Raw genomic sequence first — 25,934 nt, forward strand, 5'->3', positions numbered from 1 at the left:
ATAGTGCCCTTATGGCTCTAATCTGATAGTGGTAGTAGGGTGGTAGATACCTAGTCTTCATTATGGCTCTAATCTGATAGTGGTAGTGGGGTGGTAGATGCCTAGTGCCTTTATGGCTCTAATCTGATAGTGGTAGTGGGGTGATATATGCCTAGTTCCCTTTTGGCTCTAATCTGATAGTGGTGGTAGATACCTAGTCTCCATTATGGCTCTAATCTGGTAGTGGGAGAGGGGTGGTAGATACCTAGTCTCCATTATGGCTCTAATCTGATAGTGGTAGTGGGGTGTTAGATACCTAGTCTCCATTATGGCTCTAATCTGATAGTGGTAGTGGGGTGGAAGATACCTACTCTCCATTATGGCTCTAATCTGATAGAGGTAGTGGGGTGGTAGATACCTAGTCTCCATTATGGCTCTAATCTGGTAGTGGTAGTGGGGTGGTAGATACCTAGTCTCCATTATGGCTCTAATCTGATAGTGGTAGTGGGGTGGTAGATACCTATGCTCCATTATGGCTCTAATCTGATAGTGGTAGTGGGGTGGTAGATGCCTAGTGCCCGTATGGCTCTAATCTGATAGTGGTAGTGGGGTGGTAGATACCTAGTCTCCATTATGGCTCTAATCTGATAGTGGTAGAGGGGTGGTAGATACCTAGTCTCCATTATGGCTCTAATCTGATAGTGGTAGTGGGGTGTTAGATACCTAGTCTCCATTATGGCTCTAATCTGATAGTGGTAGTGGGGTGGAAGATATCTACTCTCCATTATGGCTCTAATCTGATAGAGGTAGTGGGGTGGTAGATACCTAGTCTCCATTATGGCTCTAATCTGGTAGTGGTAGTGGGGTGGTAGATACCTAGTCTCCATTATGGCTCTAATCTGATAGTGGTAGTGGGGTGGTAGATACCTAGTCTCCATTATGGCTCTAATCTGATAGTGGTAGTGGGGTGGGAGATACCTAGTCTCCATTATGGCTCTAATCTGATAGAGGTAGTGGGGTAGTAGATACCTAGTCTCCATTATGGCTCTAATCTGATAGTGGTAGTGGGGTGGTAGATGTCTAGTGCCCTTATGGCTTTAATCTGATAGTGGTAGATGTCTAGTCTCCATTATGGCTCTAATCTGATAGTGGTAGTGGGGTGATAGATACCTAGTCTCCATTATGGCTCTAATCTAATAGTGCTAGTGGGGTGGTAGATACCTAGTCTCCATTATGGCTCTAATCTGATAGTGGTAGTGGGGTGGTAGATACCTAGTCTCCATTATGGCTCTAATCTGATAGTGGTAGTGGGGTGGTAGATACCTTGTCTCCATTATGGCTCTAATCTGGTAGTGGTAGTGGGGTGGTAGATACCTAGTCTCCATTATGGCTCTAATCTGATAGTGGTAGGGGGTGATAGATACCTAGTCTCCATTATGGCTCTAATCTGATAGTGGAAGTGGGGTGGTAGATGCCTAGTGCCTTTATGGCTCTAATCTGATAGTGGTAGTGGGGTGGTAGATGCATAGTGCCCTTATGGCTCTAATCTGATAGTGGTAGTAGGGTGGTAGATACCTAGTCTCCATTATGGCTCTAATCTGATAGTGTTAGTGGGGTGGTAGATGCCTAGTGCCTTTATGGCTCTAATCTGATAGTGGTAGTGGGGTGATAGATGCCTAGTTCCCTTTTGGCTCTAATCTGATAGTGGTGGTAGATACCTAGTCTCCATTATGGCTCTAATCTGGTAGTGGGAGAGGGGTGGTACATACCTAGTCTCCATTATGGCTCTAATCTGATAGTGGTAGTGGGGTGTTAGATACCTAGTCTCCATTATGGCTCTAATCTGATAGTGGTAGTGGGGTGGAAGATACCTACTCTCCATTATGGCTCTAATCTGATAGAGGTAGTGGGGTGGTAGATACCTAGTCTCCATTATGGCTCTAATCTGGTAGTGGTAGTGGGGTGGTAGATACCTAGTCTCCATTATGGCTCTAATCTGATAGTGGTAGTGGGGTGGCAGATACCTAGTCTCCATTATGGCTCTAATCTGATAGTGGTAGTGGGGTGGTAGATGCCTAGTGCCCGTATGGCTCTAATCTGATAGTGGTAGTGGGGTGGTAGATACCTAGTCTCCATTATGGCTCTAATCTGATAGTGGTAGTGGGGTGTTAAATACCTAGTCTCCATTATGGCTCTAATCTGATAGTGGTAGTGGGGTGGAAGATATCTACTCTCCATTATGGCTCTAATCTGATAGAGGTAGTGGGGTGGTAGATACCTAGTCTCCATTATGGCTCTAATCTGGTAGTGGTAGTGGGGTGGTAGATACCTAGTCTCCATTATGGCTCTAATCTGATAGTGGTAGTGGAGTGGTAGATACCTAGTCTCCATTATGGCTCTAATCTGATAGTGGTAGTGGGGTGGTAGATGCCTAGTGCCTTTATGGCTCTAATCTGATAGTGGTAGTGGGGTGGTAGATGCCTAGTGCCCGTATGGCTCTAATCTGATAGTGGTAGTGGGGTGGTAGATACCTAGTCTCCATTATGGCTCTAATCTGATAGTGGTAGTGGGGTGGGAGATACCTAGTCTCCATTATGGCTCTAATCTGATAGAGGTAGTGGGGTGGTAGATACCTAGTCTCCATTATGGCTCTAATCTGATAGTTGTAGTGGGGTGGTAGATACCTAGTCTCCATTATGGCTCTAATCTGGTAGTGGTAGTGGGGTGGTAGATACCTAGTCTCCATTATGGCTCTAATCTGATAGTGGTAGTGGGGTGGTAGATATCTAGTCTCCATTATGGCTCTAATCTGATAGTGGTAGTGGGGTGGTAGATGCCTAGTGCCTTCATGGCTCTAATCTGATAGTGGTAGTGGGGTGGTAGATGCCTAGTGCCCTTATGGCTCTAATATGATAGTGGTAGTGGGGTGGTAGCTGCCTATTGCCTTTATGGCTCTAATCTGATAGTGGTAGTGGGGTGGTAGATGTCTAGTCTCCATTATGGCTCTAATCTGATAGTGGTAGTGGGGTGGTAGATACCTAGTCTCCATTATGGCTCTAATCTGATAGTGGTAGTGGGGTGGTAGATGTCTAGTGCCCTTATGGCTCTAATCTGATAGTGGTAGATGTCTAGTCTCCATTATGGCTCTAATCTGATAGTGGTAGTGGGGTGGTAGATACCTAGTCTCCATTATGGCTCTAATCTGATAGTGGTAGTGGGGTGGTAGATACCTAGTCTCCATTATGGCTCTAATCTGATAGTGGTAGTGGGGTGGTAGATGTCTAGTGCCCTTATGGCTCTAATCTGATAGTGGTAGATGTCTAGTCTCCATTATGGCTCTAATCTGATAGTGGTAGTGGGGTGGTAGATACCTAGTCTCCATTATGGCTCTAATCTGATAGTGGTAGTGGGGTAGAAGATACCTACTCTCCATTATGGCTCTAATCTGATAGTGGTAGTGGGGTGGTAGATACCTAGTCTCCATTATGGCTCTAATCTGATAGTGGTAGTGGGGTGGTAGATACCTAGTCTCCATTATGGCTCCAATCTGATAGTGGTAGTGGGGTGGTAGATACCTAGTCTCCATTATGGCTCTAATCTGATAGTGGTATTGGGGTGGTAGATACCTAGTTTCCATTATGGCTCTAATCTGGTAGTGGTAGTGGGGTGGTAGATACCTAGTCTCCATTATGGCTCTAATCTGATAGTGGTAGTGGGGTGGTATATACCTAGTCTCCATTATGGCTCTAATCTGATAGTGGTAGTGGGGTGGTAGATGCCTAGTGCCTTTATGGCTCTAATCTGATAGTGGTAGTGGGGTGGTAGATGCCTAGTGTCCTTATGGCTCTAATCTGATAGTGGTAGTGGGTTGGTAGATGCCTAGTGCCTTTATGGCTCTAATCTGATAGTGGTAGTGTGGTGGTAGATGCCTAGTGCCCTTATGGCTCTAATCTGATAGTGGTAGTAGGGTGGTAGATACCTAGTCTCCATTATGGCTCTAATCTGACAGTGGTAGTGGGGTGGTAGATTCCTAGTGCCTTTATGGCTCTAATCTGATAGTGGTAGTGGGGTGATAGATGCCTAGTGCCCTTATGGCTCTAATCTGATAGTGGTAGTGGGGTGGTAGATACCTAGTCTCCATTATGGCTCTAATCTGGTAGTGGTAGAGGGGTGGTAGATACCTAGTCTACATTATGGCTCTAATCTGATAGTGGTAGTGGGGTGGTAGATACCTAGTCTCCATTATGGCTCTAATCTGATAGTGGTAGTGGGGTGGAAGATACCTACTCTCCATTATGGCTCTAATCTGATAGAGGTAGTGGGGTGGTAGATACCTAGTCTCCATTATGGCTCTAATCTGATAGTGGTAGTGGGGTGGTAGATACCTAGTCTCCATTATGGCTCTAATCTGATAGTGGTAATGGGGTGGTAGATACCTAGTCTCCATTATGGCTCTAATCTGGTAGTGGTAGTGGTTTGGTAGATACCTAGTCTCCAGTATGGCTCTAATCTGGTAGTGGTAGTGGGGTGGTAGATACCTAGTCTCCATTATGGCTCTAATCTGATAGTGGTAGTGGGGTGGTAGATACCTAGTCTCCATTATGGCTCTAATCTGATAGTGGTAGTGGGGTGGTAGATGCTTAGTGCCCTTATGGCTCTAATCTGATAGTGGTAGTGGGGTGGTAGATACCTAGTCTCCATTATGGCTCTAATCTGATAGTGGTAGTGGGGTGGTAGATGCCTAGTGCCTTTATGGCTCTAATCTGATAGTGGTAGTGGGGTGATAGATGCCTAGTGCCCTTATGGCTCTAATCTGATAGTGGTAGTGGGGTGGTAGATACCTAGTGCCCTTATGGCTCTAATCTGATAGTGATAGTGGGGTGGCAGATACCTAGTCTCCATTATGGCTCTAATCTGATAGTGGTAGTGGGGTGGTAGATGCCTAGTGCCTTTATGGCTATAATCTGATAGTGGTAGTGGGGTGATAGATGCCTAGTGCCCTTATGGCTCTAATCTGATAGTGGTAGTGGGGTGGTAGATACCTAGTCTCCATTATGGCTCTAATCTGATAGTGGTAGTGGGGTGGTAGATGCTTAGTGCCCTTATGGCTCTAATCTGATAGTGGTAGTGGGGTGGTAGATACCTAGTCTCCATTATGGCTCTAATCTGATAGTGGTAGTGGGGTGGTAGATGCCTAGTGCCTTTATGGCTCTAATCTGATAGTGGTAGTGGGGTGGTAGATACCTAGTGCCCTTATGGCTCTAATCTGATAGTGATAGTGGGGTGGCAGATACCTAGTCTCCATTATGGCTCTAATCTGATAGTGGTAGTGGGGTGATAGATGCCTAGTGCCCTTATGGCTCTAATCTGATAGTGGTAGTGGGGTGGTAGATACCTAGTCTCCATTATGGCTCTAATCTGATAGTGATAGTGGGGTGGTAGTTGCCTAGTGCCCTTATGGCTCTAATCTGATAGTGGTAGTGGGGTGGTAGATACCTAGTCTCCATTATGGCTCTAATCTGATAGTGGTAATGGGGTGGTAGATACCTAGTCTCCATTATGGCTCTAATCTGGTAGTGGTAGTGGTTTGGTAGATACCTAGTCTTCAGTATGGCTCTAATCTGGTAGTGGTAGTGGGGTGGTAGATACCTAGTCTCCATTATGGCTCTAATCTGATAGTGGTAGTGGGGTGGTAGATACTTAGTCTCCATTATGGCTCTAATCTGATAGTTGTAGTGGGGTGGTAGATGCCTAGTGCCTTTATGGCTCTAATCTGATAGTGGTAGTGGGGTGGTAGATGCTTAGTGCCCTTATGGCTCTAATCTGATAGTGGTAGTGGGGTGGTAGATACCTAGTCTCCATTATGGCTCTAATCTGATAGTGGTAGTGGGGTGGTAGATGCCTAGTGCCCTTATGGCTCTAATCTGATAGTGGTAGTGGGGTGGTAGATACCTAGTCTCCATTATGGCTCTAATCTGATAGTGGTAGTGGGGTGGTAGATGTCTAGTGCCCTTATGGCTCTAATCTGATAGTGGTAGATGTCTAGTCTCCATTGTGGCTCTAATCTGATAGTGGTAGATACCTAGTCTCCATTATGGCTCTAATCTGATAGTGGTAGTGGGGTGGAAGATACCTACTCTCCATTATGGCTCTAATCTGATAGTGGTAGTGGGGTGGTAGATACCTAGTCTCCATTATGGCTCTAATCTGATAGTGGTAGTGGGGTGGTAGATACCTAGTCTGCATTATGGCTCTAATCTGATAGTGGTAGTGGGGTGGTAGATACCTAGTCTCCATTATGGCTCTAATCTGATAGTGGTAGTGGGGTGGTAGATACCTAGTCTTCAGTATGGCTCTAATCTGGTAGTGGTAGTGGGGTGGTAGATACCTAGTCTCCATTATGGCTCTAATCTGATAGTGGTAGTGGGGTGGTAGATACTTAGTCTCCATTATGGCTCTAATCTGATAGTTGTAGTGGGGTGGTAGATGCCTAGTGCCTTTATGGCTCTAACCTGATAGTGGTAGTGGGGTGGTAGATGCTTAGTGCCCTTATGGCTCTAATCTGATAGTGGTAGTGGGGTGGTAGATACCTAGTCTCCATTATGGCTCTAATCTGGTAGTGGTAGAGGGGTGGTAGATACCTAGTCTCCATTATGGCTCTAATCTGATAGTGGTAGTGGGGTGGTAGATACCTAGTCTCCATTATGGCTCTAATCTGATAGTGGTAGTGGGGTGGAAGATACCTACTCTCCATTATGGCTCTAATCTGATAGAGGTAGTGGGGTGGTAGATACCTAGTCTCTATTATGGCTCTAACCTGATAGTGGTAGTGGGGAGGTAGATACCTAGTCTCCATTATGGCTCTAATCTGATAGTGGTAATGGGGTGGTAGATACCTACTCTCCATTATGGCTCTAATCTGATAGCGGTAGTGGGGTGGTAGATGTCTAGTGCCCTTATGGCTCTAATCTGATAGTGGTAGATGTCTAGTCTCCATTATGGCTCTAATCTGATAGTGGTAGTGGGGTGGTAGATACCTAGTCTCCATTATGGCTCTAATCTGATAGTGGTAGTGGGGTGGAAGATACCTACTCTCCATTATGGCTCTAATCTGATAGTGGTAGTGGGGTGGTAGATATCTAGTCTCCATTATGGCTCTAATCTGATTGTGGTAGTGGGGTGGTAGATACCTAGTCTCCATTATGGCTCTAATCTGATAGTGGTAGTGGGGTGGTAGATACCTAGTCTCCATTATGGCTCTAATCTGATAGTGGTAGTGGGGTGGTAGATACCTAGTTTGCATTATGGCTCTAATCTGGTAGTGGTAGTGGGGTGGTAGATACCTAGTCTCCATTATGGCTCTAATCTGATAGTGGTAGTGGGGTGGTATATACCTAGTCTCCATTATGGCTCTAATCTGATAGTGGTAGTGGGGTGGTAGATGCCTAGTGCCTTTATGGCTCTAATCTGATAGTGGTAGTGGGGTGGTAGATGCCTAGTGTCCTTATGGCTCTAATCTGATAGTGGTCGTGGGGAGATACCTAGTCTCCATTATGGCTCTAATCTGATAGTGGTAGTGGGGTGGTAGATGCCTAGTGCCTTTATGGCTCTAATCTGATAGTGGTAGTGTGGTGGTAGATGCCTAGTGCCCTTATGGCTCTAATCTGACAGTGGTAGTAGGGTGGTAGATACCTAGTCTCCATTATGGCTCTAATCTGATAGTGGTAGTGGGGTGGTAGATGCCTAGTGCCTTTATGGCTCTAATCTGATAGTGGTAGTGGGGTGATAGATGCCTAGTGCCCTTATGGCTCTAATCTGATAGTGGTAGTGGGGTGGTAGATACCTAGTCTCCATTATGGCTCTAATCTGGTAGTGGTAGAGGGGTGGTAGATACCTAGTCTCCATTATGGCTCTAATCTGATAGTGGTAGTGGGGTGGTAGATACCTAGTCTCCATTATGGCTCTAATCTGATAGTGGTAGTGGGGTGGAATATACCTACTCTCCATTATGGCTCTAATCTGATAGAGGTAGTGGGGTGGTAGATACCTAGTCTCCATTATGGCTCTAACCTGATAGTGGTAGTGGGGAGGTAGATACCTAGTCTCCATTATGGCTCTAATCTGATAGTGGTAATGGGGTGGTAGATACCTAGTCTCCATTATGGCTCTAATCTGGTAGTGGTAGTGGGGTGGTAGATGTCTAGTGCCCTTATGGCTCTAATCTGATAGTGGTAGATGTCTAGTCTCATTATGGCTCTAATCTGATAGTGGTAGTGGGGTGGTAGATACCTAGTCTCCATTATGGCTCTAATATGATAGTGGTAGTGGGGTGGTAGATGTCTAGTGCCCTTATGGCTCTAATCTGATAGTGGTAGATGTCTAGTCTCATTATGGCTCTAATCTGACAGTGGTAGTAGGGTGGTAGATACCTAGTCTCCATTATGGCTCTAATCTGATAGTGGTAGTGGGGTGGTAGATGCCTAGTGCCTTTATGGCTCTAATCTGATAGTGGTAGTGGGGTGATAGATGCCTAGTGCCCTTATGGCTCTAATCTGATAGTGGTAGTGGGGTGGTAGATACCTAGTCTCCATTATGGCTCTAATCTGGTAGTGGTAGAGGGGTGGTAGATACCTAGTCTCCATTATGGCTCTAATCTGATAGAGGTAGTGGGGTGGTAGATACCTAGTCTCCATTATGGCTCTAACCTGATAGTGGTAGTGGGGAGGTAGATACCTAGTCTCCATTATGGCTCTAATCTGATAGTGGTAATGGGGTGGTAGATACCTAGTCTCCATTATGGCTCTAATCTGGTAGTGGTAGTGGGGTGGTAGATGTCTAGTGCCCTTATGGCTCTAATCTGATAGTGGTAGATGTCTAGTCTCATTATGGCTCTAATCTGATAGTGGTAGTGGGGTGGTAGATACCTAGTCTCCATTATGGCTCTAATATGATAGTGGTAGTGGGGTGGTAGATGTCTAGTGCCCTTATGGCTCTAATCTGATAGTGGTAGTGGGGTGGTAGATGTCTAGTGCCCTTATGGCTCTAATCTGATAGTGGTAGATGTCTAGTCTCCATTATGGCTCTAATCTGATAGTGGTAGTGGGGTGGTAGATACCTAGTCTCCATTATGGCTCTAATCTGATAGTGGTAGTGGGGTGGAAGATACCTACTCTCCATTATGGCTCTAATCTGATAGTGGTAGTGGGGTGGTAGATACCTAGTCTCCATTATGGCTCTAATCTGATAGTGGTAGTGGGGTGGTAGATACCTAGTCTCCATTATGGCTCTAATCTGATTGTGGTAGTGGGGTGGTAGATACCTAGTCTCCATTATGGCTCTAATCTGATAGTGGTAGTGGGGTGGTAGATACCTAGTCTCCATTATGGCTCTAATCTGATAGTGGTAGTGGGGTGGTAGATACCTAGTTTGCATTATGGCTCTAATCTGGTAGTGGTAGTGGGGTGGTAGATACCTAGTCTCCATTATGGCTCTAATCTGATAGTGGTAGTGGGGTGGTATATACCTAGTCTCCATTATGGCTCTAATCTGATAGTGGTAGTGGGGTGGTAGATGCCTAGTGCCTTTATGGCTCTAATCTGATAGTGGTAGTGGGGTGGTAGATGCCTAGTGTCCTTATGGCTCTAATCTGATAGTGGTAGTGGGGTGGTAGATACCTAGTCTCCATTATGGCTCTAATCTGATAGTGGTAGTGGGGTGGTAGATGCCTAGTGCCTTTATGGCTCTAATCTGATAGTGGTAGTGTGGTGGTAGATGCCTAGTGCCCTTATGGCTCTAATCTGACAGTGGTAGTAGGGTGGTAGATACCTAGTCTCCATTATGGCTCTAATCTGATAGTGGTAGTGGGGTGGTAGATGCCTAGTGCCTTTATGGCTCTAATCTGATAGTGGTAGTGGGGTGATAGATGCCTAGTGCCCTTATGGCTCTAATCTGATAGTGGTAGTGGGGTGGTAGATACCTAGTCTCCATTATGGCTCTAATCTGGTAGTGGTAGAGGGGTGGTAGATACCTAGTCTCCATTATGGCTCTAATCTGATAGTGGTAGTGGGGTGGTAGATACCTAGTCTCCATTATGGCTCTAATCTGATAGTGGTAGTGGGGTGGAAGATACCTACTCTCCATTATGGCTCTAATCTGATAGAGGTAGTGGGGTGGTAGATACCTAGTCTCCATTATGGCTCTAACCTGATAGTGGTAGTGGGGAGGTAGATACCTAGTCTCCATTATGGCTCTAATCTGATAGTGGTAATGGGGTGGTAGATACCTAGTCTCCATTATGGCTCTAATCTGGTAGTGGTAGTGGGGTGGTAGATGTCTAGTGCCCTTATGGCTCTAATCTGATAGTGGTAGATGTCTAGTCTCATTATGGCTCTAATCTGATAGTGGTAGTGGGGTGGTAGATACCTAGTCTCCATTATGGCTCTAATATGATAGTGGTAGTGGGGTGGTAGATGTCTAGTGCCCTTATGGCTCTAATCTGATAGTGGTAGATGTCTAGTCTCATTATGGCTCTAATCTGATAGTGGTAGTGGGGTGGTAGATACCTAGTCTCCATTATGGCTCTAATCTGATAGTGGTAGTGGGGTGGAAGATACCTACTCTCCATTATGGCTCTAATCTGATAGTGGTAGTGGGGTGGTAGATGTCTAGTGCCCTTATGGCTCTAATCTGATAGTGGTAGATGTCTAGTCTCCATTATGGCTCTAATCTGATAGTGGTAGTGGGGTGGTAGATACCTAGTCTCCATTATGGCTCTAATCTGATAGTGGTAGTGGGGTGGAAGATACCTACTCTCCATTATGGCTCTAATCTGATAGTGGTAGTGGGGTGGTAGATACCTACTCTCCATTATGGCTCTAATCTGATAGTGGTAGTGGGGTGGTAGATACCTAGTCTCCATTATGGCTCTAATCTGATAGTGGTAGTGGGGTGGTAGATACCTAGTCTCCATTATGGCTCTAATCTGATAGTGGTAGTGGGGTGGTAGATACCTAGTTTGCATTATGGCTCTAATCTGGTAGTGGTAGTGGGGTGGTAGCACCTAGTCTCCATTATGGCTCTAATCTGATAGTGGTAGTGGGGTGGTATATACCTAGTCTCCATTATGGCTCTAATCTGATAGTGGTAGTGGGGTGGTAGATGCCTAGTGTCCTTATGGCTCTAATCTGATAGTGGTAGTGGGGTGGTAGATGCCTAGTGCCTTTATGGCTCTAATCTGATAGTGGTAGTGTGGTGGTAGATGCCTAGTGCCCTTATGGCTCTAATCTGATAGTGGTAGTAGGGTGGTAGATACCTAGTCTCCATTATGGCTCTAATCTGATAGTGGTAGTGGGGTGGTAGATGCCTAGTGCCTTTATGGCTCTAATCTGATAGTGGTAGTGGGGTGATAGATGCCTAGTGCCCTTATGGCTCTAATCTGATAGTGGTAGTGGGGTGGTAGATACCTAGTCTCCATTATGGCTCTAATCTGGTAGTGGTAGAGCGGTGGTAGATACCTAGTCTCCATTATGGCTCTAATCTGATAGTGGTAATGGGGTGGTAGATACCTACTCTCCATTATGGCTCTAATCTGATAGTGGTAGTGGGGTGGTAGATGTCTAGTGCCCTTATGGCTCTAATCTGATAGTGGTAGTGGGGTGGTAGATGCCTAGTGCCTTTATGGCTCTAATCTGATAGTGGTAGTGGGGTGGTAGATGCCTAGTGTCCTTATGGCTCTAATCTGATAGTGGTAGTGGGGTGGTAGATACCTAGTCTCCATTATGGCTCTAATCTGATAGTGCTAGTGGGGTGGTAGATGCCTAGTGCCTTTATGGCTCTAATCTGATAGTGGTAGTGTGGTGGTAGATGCCTAGTCTCCATTATGGCTCTAATCTGATAGTGGTAGTGGGGTGGTAGATGCCTAGTGCCTTTATGGCTCTAATCTGATAGTGGTAGTGGGGTGATAGATGCCTAGTGCCCTTATGGCTCTAATCTGATAGTGGTAGTGGGGTGGTAGATACTTAGTCTCCATTATGGCTCTAATCTGGTAGTGGTAGAGGGGTGGTAGATACCTAGTCTCCATTATGGCTCTAATCTGATAGTGGTAGTGGGGTGGTAGATACCTAGTCTCCATTATGGCTCTAATCTGATAGTGGTAGTGGGGTGGAAGATACCTAGTCTCCATTATGGCTCTAATCTGATAGTGGTAGTGGGGTGGTAGATACCTACTCTCCATTATGGCTCTAATCTGATAGTGGTAGTGGGGTGGTAGATGTCTAGTGCCCTTATGGCTCTAATCTGATAGTGGTAGTGGGGTGGTAGATGCCTAGTGCCTTTATGGCTCTAATCTGATAGTGGTAGTGGGGTGGTAGATGCCTAGTGTCCTTATGGCTCTAATCTGATAGTGGTAGTGGGGTGGTAGATACCTAGTCTCCATTATGGCTCTAATCTGATAGTGGTAGTGGGGTGGTAGATGCCTAGTGCCTTTATGGCTCTAATCTGATAGTGGTAGTGTGGTGGTAGATGCCTAGTGCCCTTATGGCTCTAATCTGACAGTGGTAGTGGGGTGGTAGATACCTAGTTTGCATTATGGCTCTAATCTGGTAGTGGTAGTGGGGTGGTAGCACCTAGTCTCCATTATGGCTCTAATCTGATAGTGGTAGTGGGGTGGTATATACCTAGTCTCCATTATGGCTCTAATCTGATAGTGGTAGTGGGGTGGTAGATGCCTAGTGTCCTTATGGCTCTAATCTGATAGTGGTAGTGGGGTGGTAGATGCCTAGTGCCTTTATGGCTCTAATCTGATAGTGGTAGTGTGGTGGTAGATGCCTAGTGCCCTTATGGCTCTAATCTGATAGTGGTAGTAGGGTGGTAGATACCTAGTCTCCATTATGGCTCTAATCTGATAGTGGTAGTGGGGTGGTAGATGCCTAGTGCCTTTATGGCTCTAATCTGATAGTGGTAGTGGGGTGATAGATGCCTAGTGCCCTTATGGCTCTAATCTGGTAGTGGTAGAGCGGTGGTAGATACCTAGTCTCCATTATGGCTCTAATCTGATAGTGGTAATGGGGTGGTAGATACCTACTCTCCATTATGGCTCTAATCTGATAGTGGTAGTGGGGTGGTAGATGTCTAGTGCCCTTATGGCTCTAATCTGATAGTGGTAGTGGGGTGGTAGATGCCTAGTGCCTTTATGGCTCTAATCTGATAGTGGTAGTGGGGTGGTAGATGCCTAGTGTCCTTATGGCTCTAATCTGATAGTGGTAGTGGGGTGGTAGATACCTAGTCTCCATTATGGCTCTAATCTGATAGTGCTAGTGGGGTGGTAGATGCCTAGTGCCTTTATGGCTCTAATCTGATAGTGGTAGTGTGGTGGTAGATGCCTAGTCTCCATTATGGCTCTAATCTGATAGTGGTAGTGGGGTGGTAGATGCCTAGTGCCTTTATGGCTCTAATCTGATAGTGGTAGTGGGGTGATAGATGCCTAGTGCCCTTATGGCTCTAATCTGATAGTGGTAGTGGGGTGGTAGATACTTAGTCTCCATTATGGCTCTAATCTGGTAGTGGTAGAGGGGTGGTAGATACCTAGTCTCCATTATGGCTCTAATCTGATAGTGGTAGTGGGGTGGTAGATACCTAGTCTCCATTATGGCTCTAATCTGATAGTGGTAGTGGGGTGGAAGATACCTAGTCTCCATTATGGCTCTAATCTGATAGTGGTAGTGGGGTGGTAGATACCTACTCTCCATTATGGCTCTAATCTGATAGTGGTAGTGGGGTGGTAGATGTCTAGTGCCCTTATGGCTCTAATCTGATAGTGGTAGTGGGGTGGTAGATGCCTAGTGCCTTTATGGCTCTAATCTGATAGTGGTAGTGGGGTGGTAGATGCCTAGTGTCCTTATGGCTCTAATCTGATAGTGGTAGTGGGGTGGTAGATACCTAGTCTCCATTATGGCTCTAATCTGATAGTGGTAGTGGGGTGGTAGATGCCTAGTGCCTTTATGGCTCTAATCTGATAGTGGTAGTGTGGTGGTAGATGCCTAGTGCCCTTATGGCTCTAATCTGACAGTGGTAGTAGGGTGGTAGATACCTAGTCTCCATTATGGCTCTAATCTGATAGTGGTAGTGGGGTGGTAGATGCCTAGTGCCTTTATGGCTCTAATCTGATAGTGGTAGTGGGGTGATAGATGCCTAGTGCCCTTATGGCTCTAATCTGATAGTGGTAGTGGGGTGTTAGATACCTAGTCTCCATTATGGCTCTAATCTGGTAGTGGTAGAGGGGTGGTAGATACCTAGTCTCCATTATGGCTCTAATCTGATAGAGGTAGTGGGGTGGTAGATACCTAGTCTCCATTATGGCTCTAACCTGATAGTGGTAATGGGGTGGTAGATACCTAGTCTCCATTATGGCTCTAATCTGGTAGTGGTAGTGGTTTGGTAGATACCTAGTCTCCAGTATGGCTCTAATCTGGTAGTGGTAGTGGGGTGGTAGATACTTATTCTCCATTATGGCTCTAATCTGATAGTGGTAGTGGGGTGGTAGATGCCTAGTGCCTTTATGGCTCTAATCTGATAGTGGTAGATACCTAATCTCCATTATGGCTCTAATCTGATAGTGGTAGTGGGGTGGTAGATGCCTAGTGCCTTTATGGCTCTAATCTGATAGTGGTAGTGGGGTGGTAGATGTTTAGTGCCCTTATGGCTCTAATCTGATAGTGGTAGTGGGGTGGTAGATACCTAGTCTCCATTATGGCTCTAATCTGATAGTGGTAGTGGGGTGGTAGATGCCTAGTGCCTTTATGGCTCTAATCTGATAGTGGTAGTGGGGTGATAGATGCCTAGTGCCCTTATGGCTCTAATCTGATAGTGGTAGTGGGGTGGTAGATACCTAGTGCCCTTATGGCTCTAATCTGATAGTGATAGTGGGGTGGTAGATACCTTGTCTCCATTATGGCTCTTCTGATAGTGGTAGTGGGGTGGTAGATGACTAGTGCCTTTATGGCTCTAATCTGATAGTGGTAGTGGGGTGAAAGATGCCTATTGCCCTTATGGCTCTAATCTGATAGTGGTAGTGGGGTGGTAGATACCTAGTCTCCATTATGGCTCTAATCTGATAGTGATAGTGGGGTGGTAGATGCCTAGTGCCCTTATGGCTCTAATCTGATAGTGGTAGTGGGGTGGTAGATGCTTAGTGCCCTTATGGCTCTAATCTGATAGTGGTAGTGGGGTGGTAGATACCTAGTCTCCATTATGGCTCTAATCTGATAGTGGTAGTGGGGTGGTAGATGCCTAGTGCCTTTATGGCTCTAATCTGATAGTGTTAGTGGGGTGATAGATGCCTAGTGCCCTTATGGCTCTAATCTGATAGTGGTAGTGGGGTGGTAGATACCTAGTGCACTTATGGCTCTAATCTGATAGTGATAGTGGGGTGGCAGATACCTAGTCTCCATTATGGCTCTAATCTGATAGAGGTAGTGGGGTGGTAGATACCTAGTCTCCATTATGGCTCTAACCTGATAGTGGTAGTGGGGAGGTAGATACCTAGTCTCCATTATGGCTCTAATCTGATAGTGGTAATGGGGTGGTAGATACCTAGTCTCCATTATGGCTCTAATCTGGTAGTGGTAGTGGTTTGGTAGATACCTAGTCTCCAGTATGGCTCTAATCTGGTAGTGGTAGTGGGGTGGTAGATACCTATTCTCCATTATGGCTCTAATCTGATAGTGGTAGTGGGGTGGTAGATACCTAGTCTCCATTATGGCTCTAATCTGATAGTGGTAGTGGGGTGGTAGATGCCTAGTGCCTTTATGGCTCTAATCTGATAGTGGTAGATACCTAGTCTCTATTATGGCTCTAATCTGATAGTGGTAGTGGGGTGGTAGATGCCTAGTGCCTTTATGGCTCTAATCTGATAGTGGTAGTGGGGTGGTAGATGTTTAGTGCCCTTATGGCTCTAATCTGATAGTGGTAGTGGGGTGGTAGATACCTAGTCTCCATTATGGCTCTAATCTGATAGTGGTAGTGGGGTGGTAGATGCCTAGTGCCTTTATGGCTCTAATCTGATAGTGGTAGTGGGGTGATAGATGCCTAGTGCCCTTATGGCTCTAATCTGATAGTGGTAGTGGGGTGGTAGATACCTAGTGCCCTTATGGCTCTAATCTGATAGTGATAGTGGGGTGGTAGATACCTAGTCTCCATTATGGCTCTTCTGATAGTGGTAGTGGGGTGGTAGATGACTAGTGCCTTTATGGCTCTAATCTGATAGTGGTAGTGGGGTGAAAGATGCCTATTGCCCTTATGGCTCTAATCTGATAGTGGTAGTGGGGTGGTAGATACCTAGTCTCCATTATGGCTCTAATCTGATAGTGATAGTGGGGTGGTAGATGCCTAGTGCCCTTATGGCTCTAATCTGATAGTGGTAGTGGGGTGGTAGATGCTTAGTGCCCTTATGGCTCTAATCTGATAGTGGTAGTGGGGTGGTAGATACCTAGTCTCCATTATGGCTCTAATCTGATAGTGGTAGGGTGTTGGTAGATGCCTAGTGCCTTTATGGCTCTAATCTGATAGTGGTAGTGGGGTGATAGATGCCTAGTGCCCTTATGGCTCTAATCTGATAGTGGTAGTGGGGTGGTAGATACCTAGTGCCCTTATGGCTCTAATCTGATAGTGATAGTGGGGTGGCAGATACCTAGTCTCCATTATGGCTCTAATCTGATAGTGGTAGTGGGGTGGTAGATGCCTAGTGCCTTTATGGCTATAATCTGATAGTGGTAGTGGGGTGATAGATGCCTAGTGCCCTTATGGCTCTAATCTGATAGTGGTAGTGGGGTGGTAGATACCTAGTCTCCATTATGGCTCTAATCTGATAGTGGTAGTGGGGTGGTAGATACCTAGTCTCCATTATGGCTCTAATCTGATAGTGGTAATGGGGTGGTATACCTAGTCTCCATTATGGCTCTAATCTGGTAGTGGTAGTGGTTTGGTAGATACCTAGTCTCCAGTATGGCTCTAATCTGGTAGTGGTAGTGGGGTGGTAGATACCTAGTCTCCATTATGGCTCTAATCTGATGGTGGTAGTGGGGTGGTAGATACCTAGTCTCCATTATGGCTCTAATCTGATAGTGGTAGTGGGGTGGTAGATGCTTAGTGCCCTTATGGCTCTAATCTGATAGTGGTAGTGGGGTGGTAGATACCTAGTGCCCTTATGGCTCTAATCTGATAGTGATAGTGGGGTGGCAGATACCTAGTCTCCAGTATGGCTCTAATCTGATAGTGGTAGTGGGGTGGTAGATACCTAGTCTCCATTATGGCTCTAATCTGATGGTGGTAGTGGGGTGGTAGATACCTAGTCTCCATTATGGCTCTAATCTGATAGTGGTAGTGGGGTGGTAGATGCCTAGTGCCTTTATGGCTATAATCTGATAGTGGTAGTGGGGTGATAGATGCCTAGTGCCCTTATGGCTCTAATCTGATAGTGGTAGTGGGGTGGTAGATACCTAGTCTCCATTATGGCTCTAATCTGATAGTGATAGTGGGGTGGTAGTTGCCTAGTGCCCTTATGGCTCTAATCTGATAGTGGTAGTGGGGTGGTAGATACCTAGTCTCCATTATGGCTCTAATCTGATAGTGGTAATGGGGTGGTAGATACCTAGTCTCCATTATGGCTCTAATCTGGTAGTGGTAGTGGTTTGGTAGATACCTAGTCTCCAGTATGGCTCTAATCTGGTAGTGGTAGTGGGGTGGTAGATACCTAGTCTCCATTATGGCTCTAATCTGATAGTGGTAGTGGGGTGGTAGATACCTAGTCTCCATTATGGCTCTAATCTGATAGTTGTAGTGGGGTGGTAGATGCCTAGTGCCTTTATGGCTCTAATCTGATAGTGGTAGTGGGGTGGGAGATGCTTAGCGCCCTTATGGCTCTAATCTGATAGTGGTAGTGGGGTGGTAGATACCTAGTCTCCATTATGGCTCTAATCTGATAGTGGTAGTGGGGTGGTAGATGCCTAGTGCCCTTATGGCTCTAATCTGATAGTGGTAGTGGGGTTGTAGATACCTAGTCTCCATTATGGCTCTAATCTGATAGTGGTAGTGGGGTGGGAGATACCTAGTCTCCATTATGGCTCTAATCTGATAGTGGTAGTGGGGTGGGAGATAAATAGTCTCCATTATGGCTCTAATCTGATAGAGGTAGTGGGGTGGTAGATACCTAGTCTCCATTATGGCTCTAATATGATAGTGGTAGTGGGGTGGTAGATGTCTAGTGCCCTTATGGCTCTAATCTGATAGTGGTAGATGTCTAGTCTCATTATGGCTCTAATCTGATAGTGGTAGTGGGGTGGTAGATACCTAGTCTCCATTATGGCTCTAATCTGATAGTGGTAGTGGGGTGGAAGATACCTACTCTCCATTATGGCTCTAATCTGATAGTGGTAGATGCCTAGTGCCCTTATGGCTCTAATCTGATAGTGGTAGTGGGGTGGTAGATACCTAGTCTCCATTATGGCTCTAATCTGGTAGTGGTAGAGGGGTGGTAGATACCTAGTCTCCATTATGGCTCTAATCTGATAGTGGTAGTGGGGTAGTAGATACCTAGTCTCCATTATGGCTCTAATCTGATAGTGGTAGTGGGGTGGTAGATACCTAGTCTCCATTATGGCTCTAATCTGATAGTGGTAATGGGGTGGTAGATATCTAGTCTCCATTATGGCTCTAATCTGGTAGTGGTAGTGGTTTGGTAGATACCTAGTCTCCAGTATGGCTCTAATCTGGTAGTGGTAGTGGGGTGGTAGATACCTAGTCTCTATTATGGCTCTAATCTGATAGTGGTAGATACCTAGTCTCCATTATGGCTCTAATCTGATAGTGGTAGTGGGGTGGTAGATGCCTAGTGCCTTTATGGCTCTAATCTGATAGTGGTAGTGGGGTGATAGATGCCTAGTGCCCTTATGGCTCTAATCTGATAGTGGTAGTGGGGTGGTAGATACCTAGTGCCCTTATGGCTCTAATCTGATAGTGATAGTGGGGTGGTAGATACCTAGTCTCCATTATGGCTCTTCTGATAGTGGTAGTGGGGTGGTAGATGCCTAGTGCCTTTATGGCTCTAATCTGATAGTGGTAGTGGGGTGAAAGATACCTAGTCTCCATTATGGCTCTAATCTGATAGTGATAGTGGGGTGGTAGATGCCTAGTGCCCTTATGGCTCTAATCTGATAGTGGTAGTGGGGTGGTAGATGCTTAGTGCCATTATGGCTCTAATCTGATAGTGGTAGTGGGGTGGTAGATACCTAGTCTCCATTATGGCTCTAATCTGATAGTGGTAGTGGGGTGGTAGATGCCTAGTGCCTTTATGGCTCTAATCTGATAGTGGTAGTGGGGTGATAGATGCCTAGTGCCCTTATGGCTCTAATCTGATAGTGGTAGTGGGGTGGTAGATACCTAGTGCCCTTATGGCTCTAATCTGATAGTGATAGTGGGGTGGCAGATACCTAGTCTCCATTATGGCTCTAATCTGATAGTGGTAGTGGGGTGGTAGATGCCTAGTGCCTTTATGGCTCTAATCTGATAGTGGTAGTGGGGTGGTAGATACCTAGTCTCCATTATGGCTCTAATCTGATAGTGGTAGTGGGGTGATAGATGCCTAGTGCCCTTATGGCTCTAATCTGATAGTGGTAGTGGGGTGGTAGATACCTAGTGCCCTTATGGCTCTAATCTGATAGTGATAGTGTGGTGGCAGATACCTAGTCTCCATTATGGCTCTAATCTGATAGTGGTAGTGGGGTGGTAGATGCCTAGTGCCCTTATGGCTCTAATCTGATAGTGGTAGTGGGGTGGTAGATACCTAGTCTCCATTATGGCTCTAATCTGATAGTGGTAGTGGGGTGGGAGATACCTAGTCTCCATTATGGCTCTAATCTGATAGTGGTAGTGGGGTGGGAGATACCTAGTCTCCATTATGGCTCTAATATGATAATGGTAGTGGGGTGGTAGATGTCTAGTGCCCTTATGGCTCTAATCTGATAGTGGTAGATGTCTAGTCTCATTATGGCTCTAATCTGATAGTGGTAGTGGGGTGGTAGATACCTAGTCTCCATTATGGCTCTAATCTGATAGTGGTAGTGGCGTGGAAGATACCTACTCTCCATTATGGCTCTAATCTGATAGTGGTAGTGGGGTGGTAGATGCCTAGTGCCCTTATGGCTCTAATCTGATAGTGGTAGTGGGGTGGTAGATACCTAGTCTCCATTATGGCTCTAATCTGGTAGTGGTAGAGGGGTGGTAGATACCTAGTCTCCATTATGGCTCTAATCTGATAGTGGTAGTAGGGTAGTAGATACCTAGTCTCCATTATGGCTCTAATCTGATAGTGGTAGTGGGGTGGTAGATACCTAGTCTCCATTATGGCTCTAATCTGATAGTGGTAATGGGGTGGTAGATATCTAGTCTCCATTATGGCTCTAATCTGGTAGTGGTAGTGGTTTGGTAGATACCTAGTCTCCAGTATGGCTCTAATCTGGTAGTGGTAGTGGGGTGGTAGATACCTAGTCTCTATTATGGCTCTAATCTGATAGTGGTAGATACCTAGTCTCCATTATGGCTCTAATCTGATAGTGGTAGTGGGGTGGTAGATGCCTAGTGCCTTTATGGCTCTAATCTGATAGTGGTAGTGGGGTGATAGATGCCTAGTGCCCTTATGGCTCTAATCTGATAGTGATAGTGGGGTGGTAGATACCTAGTGCCCTTATGGCTCTAATATGATAGTGATAGTGGGGTGGTAGATACCTAGTCTCCATTATGGCTCTTCTGATAGTGGTAGTGGGGTGGTAGATGCCTAGTGCCTTCATGGCTCTAATCTGATAGTGGTAGTGGGGTGAAAGATGCCTAGTGCCCTTATGGCTCTAATCTGATAGTGGTAGTGGGGTGGTAGATACCTAGTCTCCATTATGGCTCTAATCTGATAGTGATAGTGGGGTGGTAGATGCCTAGTGCCCTTATGGCTCTAATCTGATAGTGGTAGTGGGGTGGTAGATGCTTAGTGCCCTTATGGCTCTAATCTGATAGTGGTAGTGGGGTGGTAGATACCTGGTCTCCATTATGGCTCTAATCTGATAGTGGTAGTGGGGTGGTAGATGCCTAGTGCCTTTATGGCTCTAATCTGATAGTGGTAGTGGGGTGATAGATGCCTAGTGCCCTTATGGCTCTAATCTGATAGTGGTAGTGGGGTGGTAGATACCTAGTGCCCTTATGGCTCTAATCTGATAGTGATAGTGGGGTGGCAGATACCTAGTCTCCATTATGGCTCTAATCTGATAGTGGTAGTGGGGTGGTAGATGCCTAGTGCCTTTATGGCTCTAATCTGATAGTGGTAGTGGGGTGGTAGATACCTAGTCTCCATTATGGCTCTAATCTGATAGTGGTAGTGGGGTGGTAGATACCTAGTCTCCATTATGGCTCTAATCTGATAGTGGTAATGGGGTGGTATACCTAGTCTCCATTATGGCTCTAATCTGGTAGTGGTAGTGGTTTGGTAGATACCTAGTCTCCAGTATGGCTCTAATCTGGTAGTGGTAGTGGGGTGGTAGATACCTAGTCTCCATTATGGCTCTAATCTGATGGTGGTAGTGGGGTGGTAGATACCTAGTCTCCATTATGGCTCTAATCTGATAGTGGTAGTGGGGTGGTAGATGCTTAGTGCCCTTATGGCTCTAATCTGATAGTGGTAGTGGGGTGGTAGATACCTAGTCTCCATTATGGCTCTAATCTGATAGTGGTAGTGGGGTGGTAGATGCCTAGTGCCTTTATGGCGCTAATCTGATAGTGGTAGTGGGGTGATAGATGCCTAGTGCCCTTATGGCTCTAATCTGATAGTGGTAGTGGGGTGGTAGATACCTAGTGCCCTTATGGCTCTAATCTGATAGTGATAGTGGGGTGGCAGATACCTAGTCTCCATTATGGCTCTAATCTGATAGTGGTAGTGGGGTGGTAGATGCCTAGTGCCTTTATGGCTATAATCGGATAGTGGTAGTGGGGTGGTAGATGCTTAGTGCCCTTATGGCTCTAATCTGATAGTGGTAGTGGGGTGGTAGATACCTAGTCTCCATTATGGCTCTAATCTGATAGTGGTAGTGGGGTGGTAGATGCCTAGTGCCTTTATGGCTCTAATCTGATAGTGGTAGTGGGGTGATAGATGCCTAGTGCCCTTATGGCTCTAATCTGATAGTGGTAGTGGGGTGGTAGATGCCTAGTGCCTTTATGGCTCTAATCTGATAGTGGTAGTGGGGTGGTAGATACCTAGTCTCCATTATGGCTCTAATCTGATAGTGGTAGTGGGGTGGTAGATACCTAGTCTCCATTATGGCTCTAATCTGATAGTGGTAATGGGGTGGTATACCTAGTCTCCATTATGGCTCTAATCTGGTAGTGGTAGTGGTTTGGTAGATACCTAGTCTCCAGTATGGCTCTAATCTGGTAGTGGTAGTGGGGTGGTAGATACCTAGTCTCCATTATGGCTCTAATCTGATGGTGGTAGTGGGGTGGTAGATACCTAGTCTCCATTATGGCTCTAATCTGATAGTGGTAGTGGGGTGGTAGATGCTTAGTGCCCTTATGGCTCTAATCTGATAGTGGTAGTGGGGTGGTAGATACCTAGTCTCCATTATGGCTCTAATCTGATAGTGGTAGTGGGGTGGTAGATGCCTAGTGCCTTTATGGCTCTAATCTGATAGTGGTAGTGGGGTGATAGATGCCTAGTGCCCTTATGGCTCTAATCTGATAGTGGTAGTGGGGTGGTAGATACCTAGTGCCCTTATGGCTCTAATCTGATAGTGATAGTGGGGTGGCAGATACCTAGTCTCCATTATGGCTCTAATCTGATAGTGGTAGTGGGGTGGTAGATGCCTAGTGCCTTTATGGCTATAATCTGATAGTGGTAGTGGGGTGGTAGATGCTTAGTGCCCTTATGGCTCTAATCTGATAGTGGTAGTGGGGTGGTAGATACCTAGTCTCCATTATGGCTCTAATCTTATAGTGGTAGTGGGGTGGTAGATGCCTAGTGCCTTTATGGCTCTAATCTGATAGTGGTAGTGGGGTGATAGATGCCTAGTGCCCTTATGGCTCTAATCTGATAGTGGTAGTGGGGTGGTAGATACCTAGTGCCCTTATGGCTCTAATCTGATAGTGATAGTGGGGTGGCAGATACCTAGTCTCCATTATGGCTCTAATCTGATAGTGGTAGTGGGGTGGTAGATGCCTAGTGCCTTTATGGCTATAATCTGATAGTGGTAGTGGGGTGATAGATGCCTAGTGCCCTTATGGCTCTAATCTGATAGTGGTAGTGGGGTGGTAAATACCTAGTCTCCATTATGGCTCTAATCTGATAGTGGTAATGGGGTGGTAGATACCTAGTCTCCATTATGGCTCTAATCTGGTAGTGGTAGTGGTTTGGTAGATACCTAGTCTCCAGTATGGCTCTAATCTGGTAGTGGTAGTGGGGTGGTAGATGCCTAGTGCCTTTATGGCTCTAATCTGATAGTGGTAGTGTGGTGGTAGATGCCTAGTGCCCTTATGGCTCTAATCTGATAGTGGTAGATGTCTAGTCTCCATTATGGCTCTAATCTAATAGTGGTAGTGGGGTGGTAGATACCTAGTCTCCATTATGGCTCTAATCTGATAGTGGTAGTGGGGTGGAAGATACCTACTCTCCATTATGGCTCTAATCTGATAGTGGTAGTGGGGTGGTAGATACCTAGTCTCCATTATGGCTCTAATCTGATAGTGGTAGTGGGGTGGTAGATACCTAGTCTCCATTATGGCTCTAATCTGATAGTGGTAGTGGGGTGGTAGATGCCTAGTGCCTTTATGGCTCTAATCTGATAGTGGTAGTGTGGTGGTAGATGCCTAGTGCCTTTATGGCTCTAATCTGATAGTGGTAGTGGGGTGGTAGATACCTAGTGCCCTTATGGCTCTAATCTGATAGTGATAGTGGGGTGGCAGATACCTAGTCTCCATTATGGCTCTAATCTGATAGTGGTAGTGGGGTGGTAGATGCCTAGTGCCTTTATGGCTATAATCTGATAGTGGTAGTGGGGTGGTAGATGCTTAGTGCCCTTATGGCTCTAATCTGATAGTGGTAGTGGGGTGGTAGATACCTAGTCTCCATTATGGCTCTAATCTTATAGTGGTAGTGGGGTGGTAGATGCCTAGTGCCTTTATGGCTCTAATCTGATAGTGGTAGTGGGGTGATAGATGCCTAGTGCCCTTATGGCTCTAATCTGATAGTGGTAGTGGGGTGGTAGATACCTAGTGCCCTTATGGCTCTAATCTGATAGTGATAGTGGGGTGGCAGATACCTAGTCTCCATTATGGCTCTAATCTGATAGTGGTAGTGGGGTGGTAGATGCCTAGTGCCTTTATGGCTATAATCTGATAGTGGTAGTGGGGTGATAGATGCCTAGTGCCCTTATGGCTCTAATCTGATAGTGGTAGTGGGGTGGTAAATACCTAGTCTCCATTATGGCTCTAATCTGATAGTGGTAATGGGGTGGTAGATACCTAGTCTCCATTATGGCTCTAATCTGGTAGTGGTAGTGGTTTGGTAGATACCTAGTCTCCAGTATGGCTCTAATCTGGTAGTGGTAGTGGGGTGGTAGATGCCTAGTGCCTTTATGGCTCTAATCTGATAGTGGTAGTGTGGTGGTAGATGCCTAGTGCCCTTATGGCTCTAATCTGATAGTGGTAGATGTCTAGTCTCCATTATGGCTCTAATCTAATAGTGGTAGTGGGGTGGTAGATACCTAGTCTCCATTATGGCTCTAATCTGATAGTGGTAGTGGGGTGGAAGATACCTACTCTCCATTATGGCTCTAATCTGATAGTGGTAGTGGGGTGGTAGATACCTAGTCTCCATTATGGCTCTAATCTGATAGTGGTAGTGGGGTGGTAGATACCTAGTCTCCATTATGGCTCTAATCTGATAGTGGTAGTGGGGTGGTAGATGCCTAGTGCCTTTATGGCTCTAATCTGATAGTGGTAGTGTGGTGGTAGATGCCTAGTGCCCTTATGGCTCTAATCTGATAGTGGTAGTAGGGTGGTAGATACCTAGTCTCCATTATGGCTCTAATCTGATAGTGGTAGTGGGGTGGTAGATGCCTAGTGCCTTTATGGCTCTAATCTGATAGTGGTAGTGGGGTGATAGATGCCTAGTGCCCTTATGGCTCTAATATGATAGTGGTAGTGGGGTGGTAGATACCTAGTCTCCATTATGGCTCTAATCTGGTAGTGGTAGAGGGGTGGTAGATACCTAGTCTCCATTATGGCTCTAATCTGATAGTGGTAGTGGGTTGGTAGATACCTAGTCTCCATTACGGCTCTAATCTGATAGTGGTAGTGGGGTGGAAGATACCTACTCTCCATTATGGCTCTAATCTGATAGAGGTAGTGGGGTGGTAGATACCTAGTCTCCATTATGGCTCTAACCTGATAGTGGTAGTGGGGAGGTAGATACCTAGTCTCCATTATGGCTCTAATCTGATAGTGGTAATGGGGTGGTAGATACCTAGTCTCCATTATGGCTCTAATCTGGTAGTGGTAGTGGTTTGGTAGATACCTAGTCTCCAGTATGGCTCTAATCTGGTAGTGGTAGTCGGGTGGTAGATACCTATTCTCCATTATGGCTCTAATCTGATAGTGGTAGTGGGGTGGTAGATACCTAGTCTCCATTATGGCTCTAATCTGATAGTGGTAGTGGGGTGGTAGATGCCTAGTGCCTTTATGGCTCTAATCTGATAGTGGTAGTGGCGTGATAGATGCCTAGTGCCCTTATGGCTCTAATCTGATAGTGGTAGTGGGGTGGTAGATACCTAGTCTCCATTATGGCTCTAATCTGGTAGTGGTAGAGGGGGGGGTAGATACCTAGTCTCCATTATGGCTCTAATCTGATAGTGGTAGTGGGGTAGTAGATACCT

The sequence above is a fragment of the Salvelinus fontinalis genome, unplaced genomic scaffold, assembly GCF_029448725.1.
Source record: "Salvelinus fontinalis isolate EN_2023a unplaced genomic scaffold, ASM2944872v1 scaffold_0008, whole genome shotgun sequence".
Taxonomy (NCBI): Eukaryota; Metazoa; Chordata; class Actinopteri; order Salmoniformes; family Salmonidae; genus Salvelinus; species Salvelinus fontinalis.